The sequence below is a fragment of the Anas platyrhynchos genome, chromosome 19 (genome assembly GCF_047663525.1).
Source record: "Anas platyrhynchos isolate ZD024472 breed Pekin duck chromosome 19, IASCAAS_PekinDuck_T2T, whole genome shotgun sequence".
NCBI lineage: Eukaryota > Metazoa > Chordata > Aves > Anseriformes > Anatidae > Anas > Anas platyrhynchos.
The window spans coordinates 10,168,873-10,190,047 of record NC_092605.1 but is presented as its reverse complement, the minus strand read 5'-3'; the positions used below and the strand labels follow the sequence as shown (position 1 = coordinate 10,190,047).

At 47.5% G+C, this 21,175-nt stretch overlaps 2 long non-coding RNA genes across 4 annotated transcripts in view; one reads left to right on the top strand and one right to left on the bottom strand.

Annotated features, from left to right (window-relative positions):
* The window catches only part of LOC110353853 (uncharacterized), a 158,688-nt gene extending 148,609 nt beyond the window's left edge, over nucleotides 1–10,079 (top strand). Inside the window, exon 4 of the long non-coding RNA XR_011804118.1 lies at nucleotides 7,114–10,079. This is a non-coding gene — a long non-coding RNA (uncharacterized lncRNA). The remainder of the gene's footprint in view (nucleotides 1–7,113) is intronic.
* A 6-nt stretch (nucleotides 10,080–10,085) lies between these two features.
* The window catches only part of LOC106019328 (uncharacterized), a 39,808-nt gene continuing 28,718 nt past the window's right edge, over nucleotides 10,086–21,175 (bottom strand). Inside the window, exon 9 of one of the 3 annotated variants that reach the window (XR_011804115.1) lies at nucleotides 10,086–10,948. This is a non-coding gene — a long non-coding RNA (uncharacterized lncRNA). The remainder of the gene's footprint in view (nucleotides 10,949–21,175) is intronic. The other 2 variants (XR_003501198.3, XR_011804114.1) reach the window with 2 other exon arrangements.

The following is a 21,175-nucleotide window of genomic DNA, read 5'->3' as shown; positions in this document are numbered from 1 at the left end:
TGCTCCCCATCCAACAGGCCCTGCAGTCCCATCCTCTATTTATTTGTTTTATTGCTATTCTGGAAATGTGGTCTGGCCCTGCAGACTTGCAGTCCTCTGTCCGGTTTAAAGCACACGGAGCTTTCCAGTGGACCCCACGGCCCCCTACAGTGCTGAACCCTGATGGGGACTTCTCCCACCTGAATGCAGACAGGGCTCCACTCAGGCACTATGTTTCTGTTGCTTTTCTCTAAGTAAATATTTCACAAATGCAGAGCAATTGGGAACTGCATCTTTATCATCTGGGAACATACATATTTTTTGTATATTTTCTTTCAATTCTGATTTTTTTCCAGAACCAGTTAATCCATTTCTTCTGGATTTGAACCTTCAGAAAGCCAAGAGCTGTGGTAACAAAGTGCAGCCAAGCCATTCCAGAAAAATACCTTCACTACAGAACATGAACTTCCCATTATAGAGGCTGCATATGTGCACTGATTGATCCCTAAACTGGCATTTCAATTTATTTCCCACTGGAGGACTCATTCATTACAGAGAAATAAGACTATTAAATGCATGATAAAGCACATGCATCAATAGACAGGGCTGGTGGTTACTTTACTGTACCTATCTAAACAATAGCTGGTACATAAATCTATTTGTGATCACACAGGACCTTTAAAAATGAATAAAGAAACAGTAATGTCCTCATTATTAAGCAGCTGATTAAAAAAAAATAGAACAGTTTGCAAGCATTAACACCACACGTACACACACTTTGCTGCTGCATCCGTGACCGCGGGGCAGAGGCTGCTTGGGTGCACGGACCACGAGCAAACCCCTGCAGACCTGCCCCGAGTCCCCGTCCAGCTGCACGTGGCTGGGTGAGGGCCGGTGTGGGGGCAGCACCAGGGAAAGGCACCCAGAGGAGACCACGCAAGCTGTTTTTGTCAAGGATATGAATTTCTATCCTCCTTTTCTTTTTTCTTTAGCTGATTTTCCACCCAACCAGCCTTTGGAGAGAAGCAGAATAGCAGTGCAGGTGTAGCTTTATTTTGCAATATATACACATATATATATAATTCTTATTTATATTATTTTATTATATTATTTATTATTGTATATATATATTTATTATATATATATATTTATAAGGAAAAAAAATCAGCAACAACAAAAAAATCGGAGCAGATCCATGGTATTAAAAAGTTCCCTAAATCATGGCCTTTTTCACTGTGCCCCTCTGGTCTCTAGCTCCTCATCTTCTCTTCCCCCCACTGCCTTGCAGGATCTCCCTCCCAGCGCCACGGCTTCCTATTGCTTCACATCCATCCCCCCCACGCCCCCAGTCCCCTTATGGGTGCTCATCGCTGGGTGACTGCGGAGGACGTGGGGCAGCTCAGCACCCTGCTGGGCTCAGCAGTGCTGCTGGGCTTTAGCAGGAAGAGAGGAAGGACAGAGATGGCAAAGACAGACAAGACACGGGGAAAGGAAAAGGAAGAGGAAGGGAGAAGTGGAGCTTTGTGAAAATCAAGAGATACATGTCCATAAAGACTCAGAAATGGGACATACAAAGCAGCAGTGGCCAGAGTGGACTTTCTGTGAAGCTGTTGTGCAAACCCAACCAGGCTGCTCCTTTCTCTGCCCATTTCTGAGGACACTGAACAGTCCTTCAGCTGCTGCAACAATCCCATCAAAATTTATGGCCAGAATGCCCATCCCCCACTTTTTTTTTTTTTTTTTTTTTAATAAAAAAGGGAACTAAAAAAAAAAACCAACCACCACACCTCAGTTCCCCCCTGGCCATGTTCTTAGACCTCCAAGTAACCAATGCCAGGCTAAATAGACGTGACATAACTCAGCAGATTTTCCCGAGCTCTAATTGAATTATAAGCCATTACTTTATGGCTGCATGTAAAAAGCTTGCGTATTCCCTGCCCGGCAGAGCGTGATTTACTGGGCACAGGCAGCTGATAGCAGGCTTGGTGGGCAGGGTGACCTAGGGATTTTCCTGGGACCACCTTTGGCTGTGGTGGCCAAGCCACATCTCACCCCTGCAGGCTGGAGCTGCTGGGTCTGGGTCGGCATCCTAGGACAGACTCAGATCTGCAACCAAACGCCCTCGCGTGCTGGTTTCAGTGAAACAGAGGGGGGAACCAGTGACACACAAATGGTCGTTTTGGTCTCCATCCCCAGATAAATCACTTATCTGTTTTTTCTCACTGCGCACAGCAATGGCAGTTTATGAAGCAGCTGTCTGAAAGGAAATTTACTGGACAATTAAAAGTGCTGACTTTCAAGCAGTGCTCTCGAGGTGGAGTCTAAAATTATTGGGTGTGAAATGCAAATAGATTTAACAGTTTTACTGCTATTTATATGACATTCACCCATTCCCAGCCATTTTTCCTCCCCCCCTATTTTTTTCTCTCATTTTACACCGTCCCAACTTTCACAGGTTTTAACGATCTCAGACACATGTAGTAAAACCTGAAGCACGCTCCAAGGCTGAACAAACCCAGATCAGTGGTGTGTGCGGTGAAGGAAGGTGGGGGAAAGCAAGCCCTATCCCAAACCCTTAACAAAATATTAATTTAGAAATAAGCCGGTAATTACATTCAGCTTCGGGTCTGCCCCACAGTCCTCTGTGGCGGTTCTTATTCAATCAGCTTTTGGCCAGCACCCAACAAACCTCCTACTCGAATAATCACAAATTGACCAAACGAGCTGCTCCCCAGCTCTTGGAAACCCCTCCCTGATGAGGAGGGATGTGGGAAACTCAGCATGGCAGTGGGTCAGGCCCCAGAGAAATCTCCTTCCCATGGGCATGCCCACGAAGCACCCATGGCCCAGACGTTCCCTGGAGGTTCAGCACAATCTATCGGAACAAGGATGGAGTTTTTATGAGGCTTCATTCCTTCCTGCTACATTACATTAATGACCAAAACAGTCCATAGCTTAATTAAAGATTAACTGTTAAGATCAGCAAAGCAAGATTGCTTCTCCTGCTGTTATTCATCCCGGGGCTCTGCCTGGACAATCTGAGACAACGTGAAGCAACTTCTGCAGAGCCTCCAGCACTGAGCAGACTGAAGGTTTTTGTGCCTTTTGGCTCATCTGATTTCTTCATTTAATTGAGGGCAGGCATCTACTGTTCCTGCTTACCTCCTCCCAGACCTCATGTCATAAAAGGTGCCCCTGGAAGCTTTGCTATGCTGAGGGATTTCTGGGCTACTGGTTATGGGTTTCTTGTACCTATAGTCTCTGGTGCTGTACAATTTACCAGTGCTGAGGAGAAATATTTGCTTCTCAGATATTTTAGGCTGTTGCGTGAGCTCCATTGTACCAAAACAACTCTAATCTCAGTCTGGTTCAGAGCCAACTCTACGCATTTACTGTTTAGCTTACTGTGTCTGTGCTCGTGACCTTCATTATCTTTTGTGAAGCAGATCAGCAGCCTCCCTGCCAGATTCTTCCATCCCTGTGTTGTCTGTGAAATGGTATTTGTTACTGTCTAAAAAATGCCACAGCTGAATTCACAAATCATGTTTGTGGGTGAAGTGACTGTTGTTAGCGTGGTCAGATGGGCACACCTATCCATCTGTCCACCTGTCCATCTGTCCTGCCATCACCGTGACCTCAGTTCTGCACAATTAGCTCCAATAAATAGATGCATCTATATCTGAGCCTGTACAAAACTCACCCATTTGGTTTAATTTAGTCTCACCAAGCTCATTTTCCAGCATCCCTCCTGTGCCCTGGGCTCCCCCCAGCTATGTGAGGACACAAAACACCCCTTTAGGTACTGCAGATACCATGCACCTGAACCAAAAGCAAGATGTAAGACTCACACCCTTAGCCACCTCTCTGCGATTACAACACCATATGACCATACAACAGAGGCAAGGTGCCTGAGCAGCTATGCTGTGGCCCCAGGTGCTCTCTCAGGATCAACACCTACTTGCCATGGTCAAGGTTGGCTCAGAGAGCAGAGGCACAGCCTTCATTGGGTCTCTGTCCCTCTCCTCTTCCAACCCACTATGCGGGGAACGTGCCTCGCTACCCTTTGTTTGCAGCTGCAGTTATAGGATATGTTCAGGCTTTTCTCCATTTCTCTTTCTACAGAAATTAAATCAGACGTGGAGAAAGTGGAGCACTGTCTTGAATGTCAATGTCTCGCCCTTCACCCTCCCATTCCTGTAACTCACCCATCAAGACAAACCCCCAAGATCCTTCCTTGCAATCTAATAAATAATAATAATAACCATTCTACCAACTCATATTTCTGCAAGCTGGCAGTGATTTATTTTTTTGGCTCTTGCATCTGAAATAACTGAAAATATTCAATGGGATAATGAAAAATCTTGCTTTTAATTCTGAAGTGAAGTTTGCCAACCTGGAAGGTCTTTAATAATGATTTTCTGATGAACACATACTCACTGGGTCTCCACTTGGCAGCTACATTATGGTGAAATCCGTCTATATCTGTATATCATGTATGCAAACGTAATTATAATCAGTAGTGGGGGGCAAAACCAGTACAAGTTCAGGGATCCAGTCAAGAAGCTTTGACTTGGAAGAAATTGTGCTCCCAATTCAAATAAATAGGGCAGCTCAGGGAAAACCATGCTTATGCCAAGGCAGTTTTGCCTCTGACACAGAGCAGAGTGGGGCTGCTCACATGCAGTGTTATCAAACTTCTCCCTGGGGTTTCCCAGATGGAAATGTCTGTGCTTGCACCATACAGCTCGTGGGCAAGGAGCCTGGCTCCTCCAAGAAGCATCACAATCAGTTCTGTGCCTCCACAGACGGGCTGTAACCGATGTGCAGTCATGTTGTATGGGTGTCTTGCACATGAGCTACCAGCCTTAAAGACCACACACTGAAGGTCTGATGTTCCCAGCCAAGAGGACATGTCCAGGAATATCCAGCTGGAGGTGGTGACCTGTCAGTTAAGGACTATATTAAATATTTTCTGCATGCACTGGAATACCTAGGTGTACCTGTATCTCCTCCAGCAAGCACAGGACCCACAGAGGGGTGAAGGACTGGAGCTTGCCCGCAATACCTGAGATAACACCCTGGGAGAGGGTCAGCACCATGGGGCTGCAGCTGACAGGCACCATTGGGTGCAACTCCCAAAATTCAGAGCTTTCCCAGGTCAGTGCAAGTCCCAAGCCAAGCTGCAGAGCTCACCTTGGGCTCCCGAGGTGGTTGGATACAGCTCTGTCTTAGCAATTCACAGTCCCAGGAGCCAAGTGCCTGAACCTCATGCTCCTCAGGTGCTCCTCGAGTGCTGGACATGATGCAAATGATGCTTTAAGGGCAGGTCTAGCTGCATGAGGATTTGATGGAAACAACTTCAACAGGGACTAAGCAGAGCAGACATTGTTAAGAGCAATGCTCTTGTTTTCAAGTGTGCTCTCAGACCCTATTGACCCCACCAAGTAGCAGCTATGGCCTTTCTGCAGCACTGTGATAACCCCAAATCTTTTGTGGTACGTCCCAAACAGGGCTGCCATTATCAGATCCCCAAATAAGTCAGGGGAACCTGAAAAATATTTGAAATTACAGGATGGTCAGCATAAATAATCGCCAGGCCTAGAGCCCCTCCTCTACACCATGGAACCTCTGGGTTCACTCCCGTGAACACTTGTGGTGGTGCAAAGCCAGTACCAATGAACAGAGCTGAGCTCCTGAGGAACACACACGTACATCAACATATGTATAAAAGTATATACATATATTATAATTTTGCTATGAAATGGTGATCTTTAATTTCTTGTCTGCGTTTCCTAGCCTCCTGCCCAGCAAGACCAGATTGTAATATAGCCCTTATTGGTTTATTAAAATAAAATAAAATAAAATAAAATAAAATAAAATAAATAAAATAAAATAAAAAGTCTTTATCATTTCCTGTTCTGCACTTCCCAAGAACCATTTGCAAAATAGAATCACTTTCGGGCTGCATGCAATTTTCTATTAACCAGAACAAATGAATACAAACTCCAGGTCACGGTCCAAGTAGTGAAGAAGGGAAAAGAAAGGAAGGCCAGAGCAGGGCTAAATGGTTGCCTAGGGCAAGTGATTTCATAGCTGCTGAAATATCAAATGTATGAGGCTGTTCCACGGAGTGGGGAGACGTACTTTAGGATGGGCTTGTAGACTCAGAGCTGATTTCTAGATGGGATTTCATGGAAGATGGAAAATCTAGACCAACACACAAGAAATATTTTTAATAATAACAATAATAATAATACACATACAGTTTTGGGGAAGAAAGTAGGGATGGGGACTCAGGAGGAAATAATGCATCAGGTTGTGTTTGAGCTTTCTGGATCAGCATTTAATAGGAAGAAGTCAGGGCACTACCTGCTCTCCAGTCTGAGCTGTGGGCTAGCTGTGCTTCAACATAGAAAACAGAAAAAGAGACAGCTCTTCATCTCTAACCTATTTGTCTAGTAATTTGAGATGAAGTTCAAGAGAGATCCATACTTCTCTAAGGAAAGTGATGTAATTGCGGTCAGTGCTGAGCTGACCTTCTTATCAAATGTGGCCACTGGAGCAAACAAAGTCTGGCCACCACATCTGGAACAAAACCTCTGAAAACCAAGCAAGAGTGGAAGGGGGAGCAGGATGTGTAGAAACTCTTCTATAAGGCTATTTCATTTCAACAGTGTCAAAAGATTTTGTTTCAAATGTCATCTTGATTCATTTCATTTTGACTTTTGTATTAAAACACTAATTGTATTATATATAAATGTTGACATTCTATGAATATATTAATACATTAATATTGTAGTATAATATAACAGTACGGACAAAATGAATGGAAATGACAGTACACATACCAGATGTGTGAGCCCTGTCAAAAACGCAACTTTTCGCAGCCCCAAACATTTTCAGATTTTCTTTTTACCTCGTATTTCATCTGTTCCACCCACACTGGCTCAACCCAGATTGTCTAAGAAGGAGCTGCAAGGAAGACAGAGCTTGCAGGTTGGCTTCTAGCAGTTTTACAGCCTGTATGGGTTCCTGTGTCCTCACATATCCCACAGCAGGACACCACAGGCAGAGGACCCATATCCTTAGTCTCATTTTAATCATGTGCCCTTTTTTGTCATCCTCTTTCTCTAGGTTTTGGCTCCAGGTTCACGTTGGACCTTCTTCCCTGGTCCCCCCAGCCCATCACACGCAACACAGCTCTGCGAGCACAAAGGTCTACGCTCATTCCCCTGCCAACATCACCGAGAGGAGCAGGAGGAGAGCAACAGCTCAGGTACTGGGATGAGAAACAGGAAATATTTAACCTTCAACAAAGCTCAGTGAATCTGTGAAAAGGTTTGATTTTTGAGCAAAATACTTTTGGAAACAGTCACTGCCTTTTCATGTGACGTGATGGAGCTCTGCTGTGGTTTAGTACCCCCTGACACTCGTTTTTTGCTCACATCTAGAGATGGTTTGGAAAGAGAGTCCCCTCCTTCACAGGGAAAATATGGTCACAAACTATTTTTCCTTCATTTTTAAACAGAATTAAAAAGAAAAAGGAAAAATGTTTGGGCCTCTTGGTTTTTGAAAACAAAAACTTATTTTTTTTTCAGTTGAATTCTTAAAATCTTTTGCCAAAACCCCAAAGCTTTTGGATTTTTGTCCAAAAAATAATACAATTGGGTTTTGAGGTATTCTTCTGGCAAGAAAACAACATTCTGAGGAGAGCAGATGCTTTCTGTAGAAAAATGTCATCTTGTCAAAAGCACAATCTTCCATCCTAACGAACGTTCGTGCCAGAAAGCATTCGATCAGCTCTCCCAGCATCCCGTATCCCCTTTCAGGGATAAGCGACTTGGTGCCTGTCTTTTAACAAGATGAGCCTTCTAAGAATAGTTACTGAGGAATCATGAATTTCTGATCAAATCAGGGCTTGGTAAACAGGATTACAAAAGGAGCCACTCTTATGTTCCAAACCATAGGATCCACCTATAGCATGGCGTGCAATTGCTGTTAATAAAATGACTCCATCCTTAAATACAATTCCTCTGTTGTATAAATATATATTTCCTCGGCGGGACATTGTGGTTACTTTAAGAAGCTGGAAGACATCAGAGCATCACGTTCCAAGTTTGGCATTGAACAAGAAGCCACCAGAATTAAATCAAAGTTCTTCTTTCTGGCAAGCAAAGCAAGTGTAATGAAAATTCCAGCCTTGATCCTCTGCCAGTGGTAGGCAGCAAATTGAGTGCATGCCTACCACTCCCAAACTGAAGTCCCTCAGTCTTGCCCAGGATGCCAACTACCAGAAGTACAAAAGATGAAAACAGCCTGCCAGACACAGCAAACCAAAGCACTCTCTTCATTAAGAGGAGCTTATTACTTTCTTACAGCTCCACCCATGAGCAAATTCACCCTGCTCGATCTTGCTGGGACTGATGAATGGAGGTTGATTGCTTGTGGTGAACTTGGTATTCCAGGAAAGCGTTTGAGGTGCCTCCTCCAGTCACCAGCACCTGCCCGGCTTCCCACCCAAAAGATGCACATTCTCTCCAATTGCAAAGCGTAAGACCAACGTGGTTATAAAGGCAATCTCTAGTGAGGCAGGCTGGAGAACAGAGCAGAAACATCACCAGGAGAGCAGACTGACTTTGGAGAAGAGGCAGGTTTACCAGGCTGGGTTGCTTTCTCTCAAAGATCTGAGTAATATCAATTATTAAGAGGAAGTGAAGCTGCTTTTCTTCAAAGCACAACTATTTCACCCGCGGTATGCGGCACATTCACGGCAGCCGGTGCCGTGGGGCCGCGCCAGGCTGTCTGCTGTGCTGGTTCGGGCTGGCCTCCACTGATGACAGAGTCCTGAGTCCAGGGTCCTGCCACTCCAGACAGCAAGGAGCCTGAAATGGCCACCTTCTCCTCTGGAACAGAGGCATCACGGTAGGCATAGAAATTAAACAAGGAATTTGTGGCTGAGAGCAGTACCCAGATCACCCGCCTGCTTAGTTTTCTTGTCTCACTGATGAGTGCCCACCACCCTGTCCTCCGCTCATCCTCATCCACCTGAAAACCCTTTGTACCCATGCAGCAGTGCTCGTCCCACCAGCCACTGCTGTGCTGGGCACCTGCACCAAGCTGATGGAAGAGGGGGAAGGCAAAATCTTCAGTTAGCTTGAGAGGATTGACTTTTGCCTTCCTAAGACTTGTGCTTCCAGAGCACATCCACTGAGGCCACAGAATTGTTTCAAATTAATAGAAATGAGGCTAAGAAGAGAGCTTTTCCTGCTGGCCTGATGTAGCTGCCCTTAAAAGCCTGGGAATATTGCTACAGTGCTGGATTCAGGGAGCAAGGGAAGGGGATTTTTGAAATGCTCAGCCCTATTTTCTTAGGGACTGCAGTGAGAAGAAGGTTAGAGCAACACTGATACTTTTGAAGGTGCCATCCTACACTGAAGAAGAAAGTGAGGCTTTGAAAATATTGAACAAAAAAGGAACCTTTGAGATTTTTTATTTGAAAGTTGTAAGAACGGTATATCCCGATTAGTGACCGCCTCCTTCAGAAAACACCAGCTGCTGTCTTTATCTATACGTTTATTTCAAGAAACGTGGCCATTTAATAATTAATGTGTATAAGTGCCTAACTATGAAAATGCAGAATGAAATATTAAATAGACTTGGTACCAAATGGGAGGACATCTGAAAGAGAAGGAATGAGAGCAATGTCATTCCCTATTCCCAGGGAACAGCCCCAAGCATCTGGAGCAGAATGAATCCAGGTGGATGAATACAAAGCGCTCGGCAGGAGAAGAGCAGGTGGGTCACTGATATTATTGTTGGAAGCCCTGGCCCCTCACAAAGTGGGACAATCGGGAGACAAGTCTCTCCCAGCAGCTCCTGCCTTGCTTCCTGAGCCAAAACTGGCCTGAATGTGACCAGGCACATGCAGAGCATCTTCTCAGGGCCACAAAATGGTGAGTGCTACAGCTGAGTATGAATAATGGAGAGTACAGCTCGTGGAGCTGACAGCACAGGCTGAGAAGCATGGTTCAGCTCCCTCCCTATCCTTTGGTAAGCTCCTGGTCTGCTTCTGGGAGAGAGGATGCTTTGGAGTGACCTGAGGGTAATCAGTCTGAAGTTGGACAGAGCTATTTCTATTATCACTGCTGGCGAGAGCCAAGGTTATTGATTGTCTCGAGACAGAGAGAACTTGGGTAGGATGTTGATACAGATATCAGCAGTATTTAGTGTAATAAACAGCTTGGAAGTAAAGTTAAACCTCACACTCCAGAGCTCAAACAAATCACTGCTAGAAACCAAGCTGAAATGACTGTGGGTTACAGATAACAGCCCTCCTGCCTTCACCGGGAGTTTTATGTCTCCAGCTGGCAGAAGCAGCAGTATGGGGAAGGCTAATTTGCCCAGGTTTTCCTGAACATTTCTGCTCAGGTATCTGGGGGTTACCTGCATTTCTAGTTTTCCAGGATTCCTGATTGGAACAGATGTGTAGCATCTCCAGCCAGGTGGGTGAATAGCGAGGCATGTGCAAACCCAACAAACAGCCCGCTTGTGGTAGCTCCGACACTTTCGGTAAGCACTGACCTTACCACAAACGTTCCTCAGTGGTGCTGGGTGAACATCAGCCTCCAGAAACACTGGGCACAGGCCCCACAGCTCACATCTGCCTAGGAAACCCTCAACAAATACACGGAAATGCTGGGTAGTGGCAATCAGATGCAATGTTTGACAGCTCCGCTCCCATGTCCAGACTTTTCTCCGTGCTCTCACAAAATGCTGCTCCATGGGATGTGAGTACAGCAGTGTTCCTATCCCACCATAAAGACACCTTGGTTTCCATCACCCCACGGTGAGACTGTCCTGCCTCCAAGAAGAATAGGGTCTGCCAGCAAATCACCCCAGCAGATGGGTGCAACAATGCTGTGTGAGGATGGATGGAGCAAGCGCAGTCGTGCAGAGCCCAAGGAGAAGTCTGCGAAACAGAAAGAGGTGGCTCAGAGGTGGAAAGCACCACAGCCATTGACCACAAGCAGAAAAAGGAACCAGCTCCTAGCCCAGGGCACTTCTCCCATATCTGGGCTTTACAGTCCAATTTCAGACGTCAGAAAGTGCTTCCCTGGGAGTAAGAGACTCTGGTATCCCGTTGAATAACACAGGGGCACATTTTCAGCTGGCTGAAATCTCCATAAGCCCAACCCAGCAAACTTACAACAAGCTCAGATATGTCCCGTTCAGCCTGGAAACGAGAACCCCCTCCATATGTTTGCCCTCCAATTCCTCACAATGAAGGAAAGCATGAAGACTCTGAATCATCCCCAGCCAACTGTATATTTGTTATTTTCTGTATTTACTTCCAACTCCAGGATTAAGAAAATGACTCCAGCACTATGACATCCATACAATTAAATGTATCATTTTCCCATCGACTGGCTGACTGTGCCAAGCTGGGCAGCTCGGATGCCGTCGCCATATGGAAAGCATCTCTGCCTGCACAAGACTCAAACGTGACAATTAGAAACGGGCTGGGTTCCCCCCAGCCACGAGCAACAAGGCACTCTGGAAGCACTTAGTGAGGCTGAGAGGACCTCGTCGTGTTAGCAGAGCAAAGGGTATCTGACAGACCTTTCCACTGCGACCGAACTGTGAGCTTCCACTGATAGCCCCCAGGGGAGGCGATGTGCCCAAGTCTTCCTGCCCCAGACGGGTCCAACAGCCCTGGGAAATTCAGAGTAGCTCCCCAGGACCCTGCTCAATATCTCCCCTCCAAGGACATTCTGGTAGAAAACATTACACAAAGACCCAAAACATGAACAATGTTGGGGCAGCCAGTCCTCATAGCCACTTGTCTGGGGCTTTCCTACCAGAGATGAGGGGAATCCCAACTCTTAAATCCCCACAACAGCTCCAATTCAAAGCAATGCAATATACGGCTCCCCAAAACACCAAAACCAGTGCCAGCCTTTGCTCCCTGTCCCCTTTTGTTAAAACAGAGGGTGTTCTCTGATAGCACCACGAAGGTCTGGTTGCAGGGTACATGTTGGCACTGTACACAGCACACCGAGAGACCTCTCCTTTCCCAGAATCGCTGCAGACCCCGCTTGTCTCATGCCCCTCTCTCAGCAGCAGGTCTCGGGACTCTGCAGGGTGGTGCTGCAATGGCTGAGCAATCCCAGTTACTTTCACAGACATGGACACGACGGAGGAATTAACCTGAGCTGCTCCGCACTTGCTGAACCAGACCTGACCTTCTCCTCTGCAGCCTCCTGAGATGACCTTGATCTTACTCACGTTCCCTCTGCTCCTGAGGTTGGGTTACACCCATGGTTCTGGACTCTGTTTTAAGTCTCCCATGAATAACAGTGTCAGATCTTCACGCAGCTATCTCAGGAATGTGGCCAGGCTGATCTCCATGCTTACTCAAGGTGACATTGATTCATTTTCCCTCTCACTGGCCAGATTACATTATGGGAATGTGCTCCATAACATCGTCACCCATCCACCACCCAGCTCCCATCCCTGACCTCCACCTTTGGCAGCCCCTGCTCCGGGATTTGGGGTTTTCTCATCAGCAGAACACACACCCAGAGGCACTTTGGGCTTGGAAACAGGCTGAGAGATCGCATTTAGAGAAGCATCAGAGGCCAGGTTTCACACTGAGGTACTGTCCCTAAACCGTAATCATTTCATAGTTACACAGCAGTGCATAAATCAGGTGTAACTCCAGGAAGGGCAAACAAGTTGGGAATGGGAAGACCATCCCCAGCTTCAGACCCCAAGAAGAAGCCAGAGGTAAAGAATTTCACATTAAGTGATTCACAAAAAAAATTGTTTTCCTATCCAAACCCTCCATATGGGACTGCACCCCCATGCCTGTTCATGGCATGGACCCACATCATCTCCCTGACGGTCTGTGCTCAAGGCAGTGCTGAAAAAGAGGCATTTCTTCTTGACCACAGAGGTGATCTATCTACGTAACATGTGGCTGAACAATGTTTAGGCAAGGGACTGGGGTTTGTGAATCACATCCAGGTCTTTGTTTTATTCCAGGCTTCTGGGGAGAGTTTAAATAAAGGATTCAGCACTGGGAAAAAATAAATAAATAAATATATAAATAACAAAGAATAAAAAGACAGACAGACATTTGGAGCGTGGCACGGGGCCCTCTGCTCGGGCTGACCCAGTTACTGGGAGAGCATCGCAGGGAGATCCTGTTGAGCAGGAGGAACAAGCAGCCGAGGGCTGAATTCAGGCTGAGGGTAAACAAACCCAGCTCTCACCACGTGAGCGCTGCACGTTTCCACCTGGTCTCCGTCTGATCACGATCACCCAGAGCTGCAGCCGTCCCACCTGGCGCAGAAGCGGCAGCAAGGAGCGAGGACTCCTGCCCACCGCAACGCCAGGACACAGCATCCCCGCGGCTCGGTCCTGTGCCCACGGGGAGGAGGGCAGCTCTGCCCTGCAGCTCCCCGTGTACAAACAATGGGGAGGACAAACAAACCCAAAGTGCCAGAGGAAACAGCAGCTGCACCTCCTCGTGTTGTGTGTGTGGCTGTAGGGACACGAGGGCCTGGCAGTGCCAATCCACGCCGCAGCCCATGCCTGAGCCAAAGGGGCTGGGGCAGAGCCCTGCTCCCTCTTGCCATGGGTACAACCCTACTTTGCTGTATGGCACTGGTCAGGGAAATGCACCTCCTTCAGCTTGCCCCAGAGAAACAACTCTAGCCCCAACAAAACTTCTTTTAGGGTGGAGCAGAGAAAACACCCCAACAAATAGACTCAAGCTCTTGCCCACGTTCTCCCATCTGCTTGCACTGGGGCCCACCTGCAAGTGAAAGAACAGCTGAAATGCCTGTCCGTTTCCTGCTAATCAATCCTATTTTCCAAGTTTTAAAAATAGGCAGTAAAACAGTGCCCACAGGACTCTCCGTGCAGGTTGAAGTCCATGCACAGGTTGCCCTGGACAAGCCGGGCCAAAGTGCAGGTTTGATGAGACATCTCCAAACAAAACCGCTGGCAGTTGCTGATACCCAACCTTCTATCTTTCAGCTTGCTACTAATAACCTTTTACCAAAACTGATTTCAATTTAAAACCAGGCTGTTTACAGGAAAAGATGTCAGTGTGAACGTTCCCGAGATCTGGCTTTTGTTCCCCTGAAAACACATTTACTTCTAAAAGACAGCGTTTGGTAAAGCAAGTGGCTCGAGGTGTTTTGGCAGGAAGCCTCCCAGTTCTGACTCAGGGCAACACAGACAGCACAGAGGCGAGATAAACAAAAAGGGAGGTTTGGAAACGTGGGTTTAAATCAGTGTTTTGGCCATCACGGTGGCTCACAGCTGAGTCATGCAGCTCTTGCCCGAAGCACAACCACCCAGGGAAGCTCAGCTCTGACAAAAAAGTCGGAGACGTGATTTTCCGAACTGAGGGAGAAGCCAAGGTGAAGCCGCTGGATGCTCAGGAGGGGTCAAAGAGGAGAAAGCGGGTTAGCCACAGACAAAAAAAAAACACAGCATCCCTATCAGCAAGGCCAGGGAGAGACGCCGGCCCCATAAGCGCCCTCTCCCAGGTCAGCGCCCCTCGGGGCAGGGGAGGCGCCCTCTGGGCCCAGTGCATCGCCCCCAGAGCAGCCTCCCCTTCCTGATAAGAGCTGACCTTGGGACCGTCCCATCGGCCTCCAAACAAAGCAGACCTTCTGCTAGTCCTCACCAGCACCCTGATTATTTTCTGTCACGTCTCAAGGCAGTTCAGAAGCTCCTCTGCCAACAGACTGCAGCAGAGATGTCGTGGCAGACCAAAGCCCCATTTTGATTAGTAATCCCACACTCCAACAACAGCCTCCTCCCCTCCCCAAAACAAAATAGGAATTAAAAAAAAAAAAAGCTCAATTTTTCTTCATTATAAGCACAGAAAAACCTGGCCTAAGAAACGTAGAGCCTGAGGAACAAATGCAGCACTTCTCCTCAGATCTGAGCATTCCCCAAGCTCCTCCAGGGTCCTTGGCACCCTCCAAACCCTGTCCAGATCTGGTGCTCTTTGGGGTTAGCTCTGCAGCAGCTCCCCGGGATAGTGAAATTTTCAGCAAAGAAAGGAAAAAGAAAAGCTAAAAATCCCTGTTACTCATTGCACCAAAGGAAAAACAGATTCTTTCTCTTTTAACAAAACCTCATTATGATAGACAAAAAATGAAAGTTTGGGGAGAAAATGTGCCGCCTGCTGATAAGAAGTTTTTTTTTGTTTGTTTGTTTTTGTTTTTTTTTATTAAACCTACAAGGCTGGATTGAAACTTCCCAGCCTTTGCTGCTCCACTCAAGACTGCATCCACACAGTTTGAACTCCCCAGTCTGAGCAGCTGCAGACGATTTGCTAAATAGGCCTTCGAGCTGTGCCTGTGCCCTTCTCACCAATGTCCTCACCCCATGCTTGAGGGGCAGTGGAGACCTTTAGGATTTCCACTGGGCCACTGATGCCCAGTAGATGGGCATCAGAGATGCCCCCTTCAGATGTACACTCACGCACTTGGCACCCACGTCACACTCCAGGAGCACCCACTGAGGGCTCCCCTCTCCCCGCTGCCACCCAGAGCTGGACCCAGCTGACTGCTTGCTCTGCCAAAAAGCCACATCCACGGCCATAGGGTGGGTAGGGCCCATTTGCTTTCAAGAGGAGCCTTAAAGACAAACCGTGGCTGCAGCACAGAGCTGTGGGGTCCTCGTGGTGCAGCCTGATGCTGGGGGCTGCGACTGACTTCGGTGTAAGGTCTGAGGTGTGGGTGCCCACACCCATCGCAAGCCCAAATGCAGATTAAAACAGGGCACAGCAATGTGGTCATTGCAGGGGTCAACCAGGACAATTTGTGATGTCAAGGAACATCACAAACGACATAACCTTGATGTGCAGCCCCCTTTCTTCTACTGCCTTGAGCGTGGTGGCCACAACCCAAGCAGCAAACGTCACCCACGAGGCAGCTGTGCTGTGCCGGGGCACTGTGCCCGGGGTATGGCTTTGCTTTCCTGAGAGGGTCCCTGGGAAAGGCAGCTCCTTTCTGCTGGCCACGAACAAGGGGTTTGTCCACTCCATGCTGTCAAACAAAGATAGCTCTGGGAATCAGAAAAGGCTGGGTTTTTGCTCCAGGGTGATCACTTGGAAAAGGAGAGTCAGCTTTACTTCAGGCTAAGTGGGAACGTGTAGCAGAGCCTTTCTCTAATGGGATGCTAAAAGCCCACAGCAACTCTTCCCGGAAAACAAACAAACAAACAAACAAAACCAGCAATGAGTAAAGGCTGCTGCAGACCTGACCCTCGCAGGCAGCAGGGCACCCACTGGTAGGGACCGAGCCAGTGCTGATTGCAGGGACACACACGGAACAGCTCGCACAGGGGGCACGCGGGCACTTTCTGCTGCAGTCATTGTTTTCTGATGGAAAATTATGTTTCCACAACTGTGAAAAATACATTGTGGAAAACGTTTTTTTTTTTTTTTTTTTTTTTCCCAATCAAATTGAATTTTTTCATCTGGTAAATCAAAATGAAACATTTCCTTTTAGACTAGTTTAAGCCGGACAGGAATGTTTCATTTCAGTGGAATTACCTGAACTGCTCTATTTTAAAAAGGGTTTCACCGTTCCACCCCCATCTCCCTGTCAGCACACAGCCTAACGGGGAGCTCCCTCTCCCCAGTGCCCCATTTTCCTGCCCTGGACCGATCCTGCTGGAAAACTTCTCCCACCAGACCCCACTCCCATGCCCCTGGGACTGTTCTGGGGGGACCACGACCCAGCGCTGCCAATTTCCAAATGAACCCCTCTGCCACTCAGCACAGCAAAACAGAGACTGTGACCCACGTTTCCAGTGTCTTTCGTGCCCCAAACCTACCTTCCCAGTTATATCTAATGTTCGCTTAAAAAGATTTCAGCTTCATTAATAATCAGAACAGATAGTGGGGGAATAATTAGCAGGGTAATTGGAGAGCACAGAGAGGCATGTGCTCAGGCAAGAATGGCAGTGAATACTTCGTCAGAGGGAACGAGTGAAGAAGAAACCCTCATCTGCACCAAGGACCTTGTTTTATCACTGATTTATTGCAAGGCCTCAGCCACGCCAGCAGAGCTTCAGCAGAGAGCAGCATGTGGCCACAACGAGAAGGAGCCAGGCTGAAGACCACCTAACCCCTCAGCTTCGTGAGCAAGGATTTTATACGTTAATGTCACGTCCCACCTGCTGCCTAAAACAATTTTCCAAATGGCTTTCCAATTCCTACGGCACTGGGAGGGGTGAGGGTTAATTATATAAGAGTTTCCAGAAGTTTCAGTTATGTCATGTATGTGTCACACAAATGCAGAGCGCAGGAAATAGCTGAATTTCAACACCTAAAATTAAAAATTTTCCAGGGTAGCCTTCCCCTTCGCAGCCTGAAGGAAAACATCCCCTTGTTTCACTCCATGAGGTTAGCGTTAGGTGAGAAATCCTGCTGGAGATGGCAGGGTCCCCATAGCATGAATCTCCCATGGCACTGAGGGCTCTCTTTGCCACTACAAACTCATGCATCCCATCTCTATCAGTACATAATTACAGCTAAAATTGTTATTATGCCGTAAATATGTTTTGGGCTTTACTAATACTTAAGCATGCTCAAAAATCAGCATTTCCATTTCACTGCCCATTTTGGCCAGCTCAGCATCTAACTGAGCCCACAGGGGTAGCAATGCCTCCTGCCCGGTGTCCCCTCCGAGCCAGGTGTCCCACCCGGGCCATGTCCCCGCTGTCCTCGTGCAGCCACAAGCAGCAGAGTCCCAGGGGACACGTCCTGGGTCAGGGGCCAGTTTGCAGGCACTGGACGTGAATTGCTCTTGAACTGAAGTTTTTCCATTTTGTATGAGAAACAAACTGATTCACTAAACCCAAACAAGCACCGGTATATTTTTTTCCCCAGTGGCAATCTGCTTTTTAATCAGTGTTCTGATTTTGTGAGGAGCATGTTCTCTCCTGAAGGCCTTTCAGCACAAAACTCCTTAGCAAGCCTCACTGCTGGTTATTATATTAAGCCTATGTTTGACTGATTTAAGAGAAGCCACAGCCTTGGGAACCCTGCATGGCATTCGTGCTACCACGCGTGCTGCAGTGTCGTAGAAGGGACAACAGCGCCTGGTGCGAAAATGCGTTACCTTATTAAATGCCTCATTGAATGCAAGTGCCCTGCCAGACCATGCTCGCTCCTTCTCAGGGGTGTGCATGACTTCCATGGACCTGTTCTGGGGCTTAAAGGATAATAATTAGCACAACACATCTTCACTGGGTAGTTGAGCACATCCCGGCAAAAATATATTTATTTAACAAATACTTTTTTTTTCTTTTTGGTACAAAATGTGATGAGATTCACAGCACTTTTGGCTCCTGAGCTGGGCAGCACCAGTCTCCACTGGGATGGAAAAACCCCCATGGCTCTGACAGCCCCTCCTGAAACTCATCAGCATCTCCTTGCCAGGGTTTTGGGCTGCACGGACACAAGTCCAGGTAGGATTTCTGCTAATTCCTCCCATCTACGAACACAGCAAAAGCAGCCATGCAAAGAGCACTGCAACGTGTCTGCCTCTAGCTGCTGCTCTCAGGGAGCTGAGAAGTGCCCAGCTGTAAATACTGTTAGGTCTGGTGACATTTTCCAGCCCTTTCTAAACAAATCCAGTTTTGTTTTGTTTTTGCAGAAGTCCTTCCTCACTGCCCTAGGAGACGTTTCCCTCTCCCACATTAGCAAGTTTCCTTTTGCAAGACCGGAGCCCTTTCCAGTCCATCCCAGCTCTGCAAGGATGCCCTGCAGTGTGACAGCTCTCGGCGGGGACAGCCCCGTGGTGACTTCAGTCCCTCTCACACAGCCCGCTTGTGCCTTCGTGCCCAGCGGTGCTACAGATGTACAGCGTCTGTTCTGTGTTCACTGGGCAGGACGGCATGAAAAGAGCCAGATGCTTCGGTTAAAAAAGAAAATTGAAAAGAAAGAAAAAAATAATAATAAAAATCAGTGCCCAATTTCACATCTGCAGCTCCAGAGAGCCAATGAGAAACAATGGTCCAGAGCAGGGCTGGGTGTGTGTGCTGGTGGAAACCCAGACCTGCTGATCCTCGTGTGAACGGTGCCAGCCCCGAAATCCCCAGCCCAGCCCTGCAGGCAGCAGGGCTCAGAAGCAGCCCCTTGCTCTGCGGGTCTGGGGCCGGTCCCCGCAGGCGGCACAGGCACAGCCGGTTCCCGAGCTCACCCCAGCTCCCCATCAGCACCGGTTGCTGATCTTGTCACCAAAGCAAAGCCAGCAGATGAAGCCTCCAAACTCCCTTTTTGCATTGCTTTGAGCTTGAGATACAGGAAGGGAAATTAATCTGAATGCAGAGCTTACTCCGTGCCTTCCAACAAGAGTGACCTTGGCTTTTAACCATTGCTTTTCCTTTCCAACCCTGGAGGCTCTCATGTGCCCGGAGCAAATCAACCCTGAGGGAATCAGTCAGCCCTGCCTCTGCCTCAGTCTTGAGGTCTGCTTTCCTGTACGTATTAATGTGCTGCAGCCCTCAGGATTGTGTAAATACGGTCTGAGAAGCACAACTGTGCAACAGCAACAACATTTGGCACAAACACGCTCCTCAGCCACTGAGCTGTGCCACGGCACGCAGTGCCACTAACAGCCATGTGGCTCTGCCCAAAAAAACCTTTCTCACCAGGAGCTGGGGACCAGGTGAACCTAGGCTGGAAGGCGCAGGCAGATGGATGCAATCTCAGCTCTCGGGTGACTCTTACAAACAGCTAATTTGCAGCAGAAAGTCAAGAAATGGAGCCACCCGACCTGCTATCCCCTCTCCCAACATCTCCCTGTTGCCGGAGGTGAGGGGAGCAGCTCACCGGCTGGAAGGGTGGGGAGCACCCGCACCCGCACGGTTATTCCCAGTAATAAGATGCCTGTCAACATATAAACCAATTAGGTGCAGCTTTTGTGCTCGTAATAAGGCTGGGCAAAATGCTTTCTCTGAGCAAGTGCTTTCAAGTGAAAAATAGCTTCTGAAAGAATCTGACAGTTTGCACATGAGGTTTCAGTTTGCTCGGGGTTTGGGTTGTTTTAATTCAAGTAATGAAAATTCTCACATTGTTTCAAACCAAGAAACTGTGTCTAGGTTTTCAAGCGTTTTTTCTATACCCAATTTTAGATTGTCTTCCTTTTTCCTTTTTTTTTTTTTTCCATGGGAAGAAGAAAGAAAAGAAAAAGGAAGAAAGTGTTTGAGGTGTAAACATTGGAAATAATTATTTTCTGCACTTTAATTAAATAAACTTATTTCAAACCAGTATTTGTGTGTGCTTCCATGTACTACCAAGAGAGATCCAAATTTTGGGGTGGGAAACAGTTATTGTTTTAGTTCATTTTCCAATTATCTGTAAACCACTGGCATCACAGTTTAGCCCTTATCTTAGAGATAAACCCTGAATTCTGGCTGAAATCAGGAAAAAGGAAATACAGGCACTCTTGTATTTTGCAAGTGACTACAGCTGCCCCCCAAAACTGTTTTTGTCCTAGGTGGAAATGCTGAAGAACAAAAAATTAGTCCTATGCATCGTATCACTCTTCAGAGGACAGCAAAAACAAATCCCATTTAGACTAAATGGAGGCATCAACCAAGTTTTGTATTTGAATTCCAAGCCCAGGGGGCTGTAAGTGAGGCTGCGTGACTTATATGAGTAACAAGAAAAAAACAAGATGTTCCCCAAAAGGAGGACCCATCAGTCCTGACCCCTGAAAGTGACTTTAGCCTCATCCCGGCTGTGCAGCTGCCCAGGCTAATTGCTGTTTCTTGCAGATAACAGGAGAATCACAAATATTGAGTCATTATCATCTCCCTCTAGCGGTTACCTCAGCTCTCCCGACCCCAGGCTGTGGGCTGCAGAAAGGCAGCGATGCTCACAGAGAATTGTGAGCAGAAAGGAGGAGCTGCAGAGAAAGCTGAGTTTGCAGCGAGCCGCTTGCACAGAGCCCTGTTTGCACAGCTCAGAGATTAAATGCAGCCTTTCAATCTGCCTGGCTAAGCACCCAAGCTCTCCTCCTCCCTGCGATGCTGCAGGTGACCCTGACCCACCAGGCAGCACCTCTGAATAGCTCGAGTTATTTATTCTTTGCCAGCAGATGACACGGGAGCCATCAGCACCACGTTACAAAGAACTCAGCAGCGTTGCCTGTGT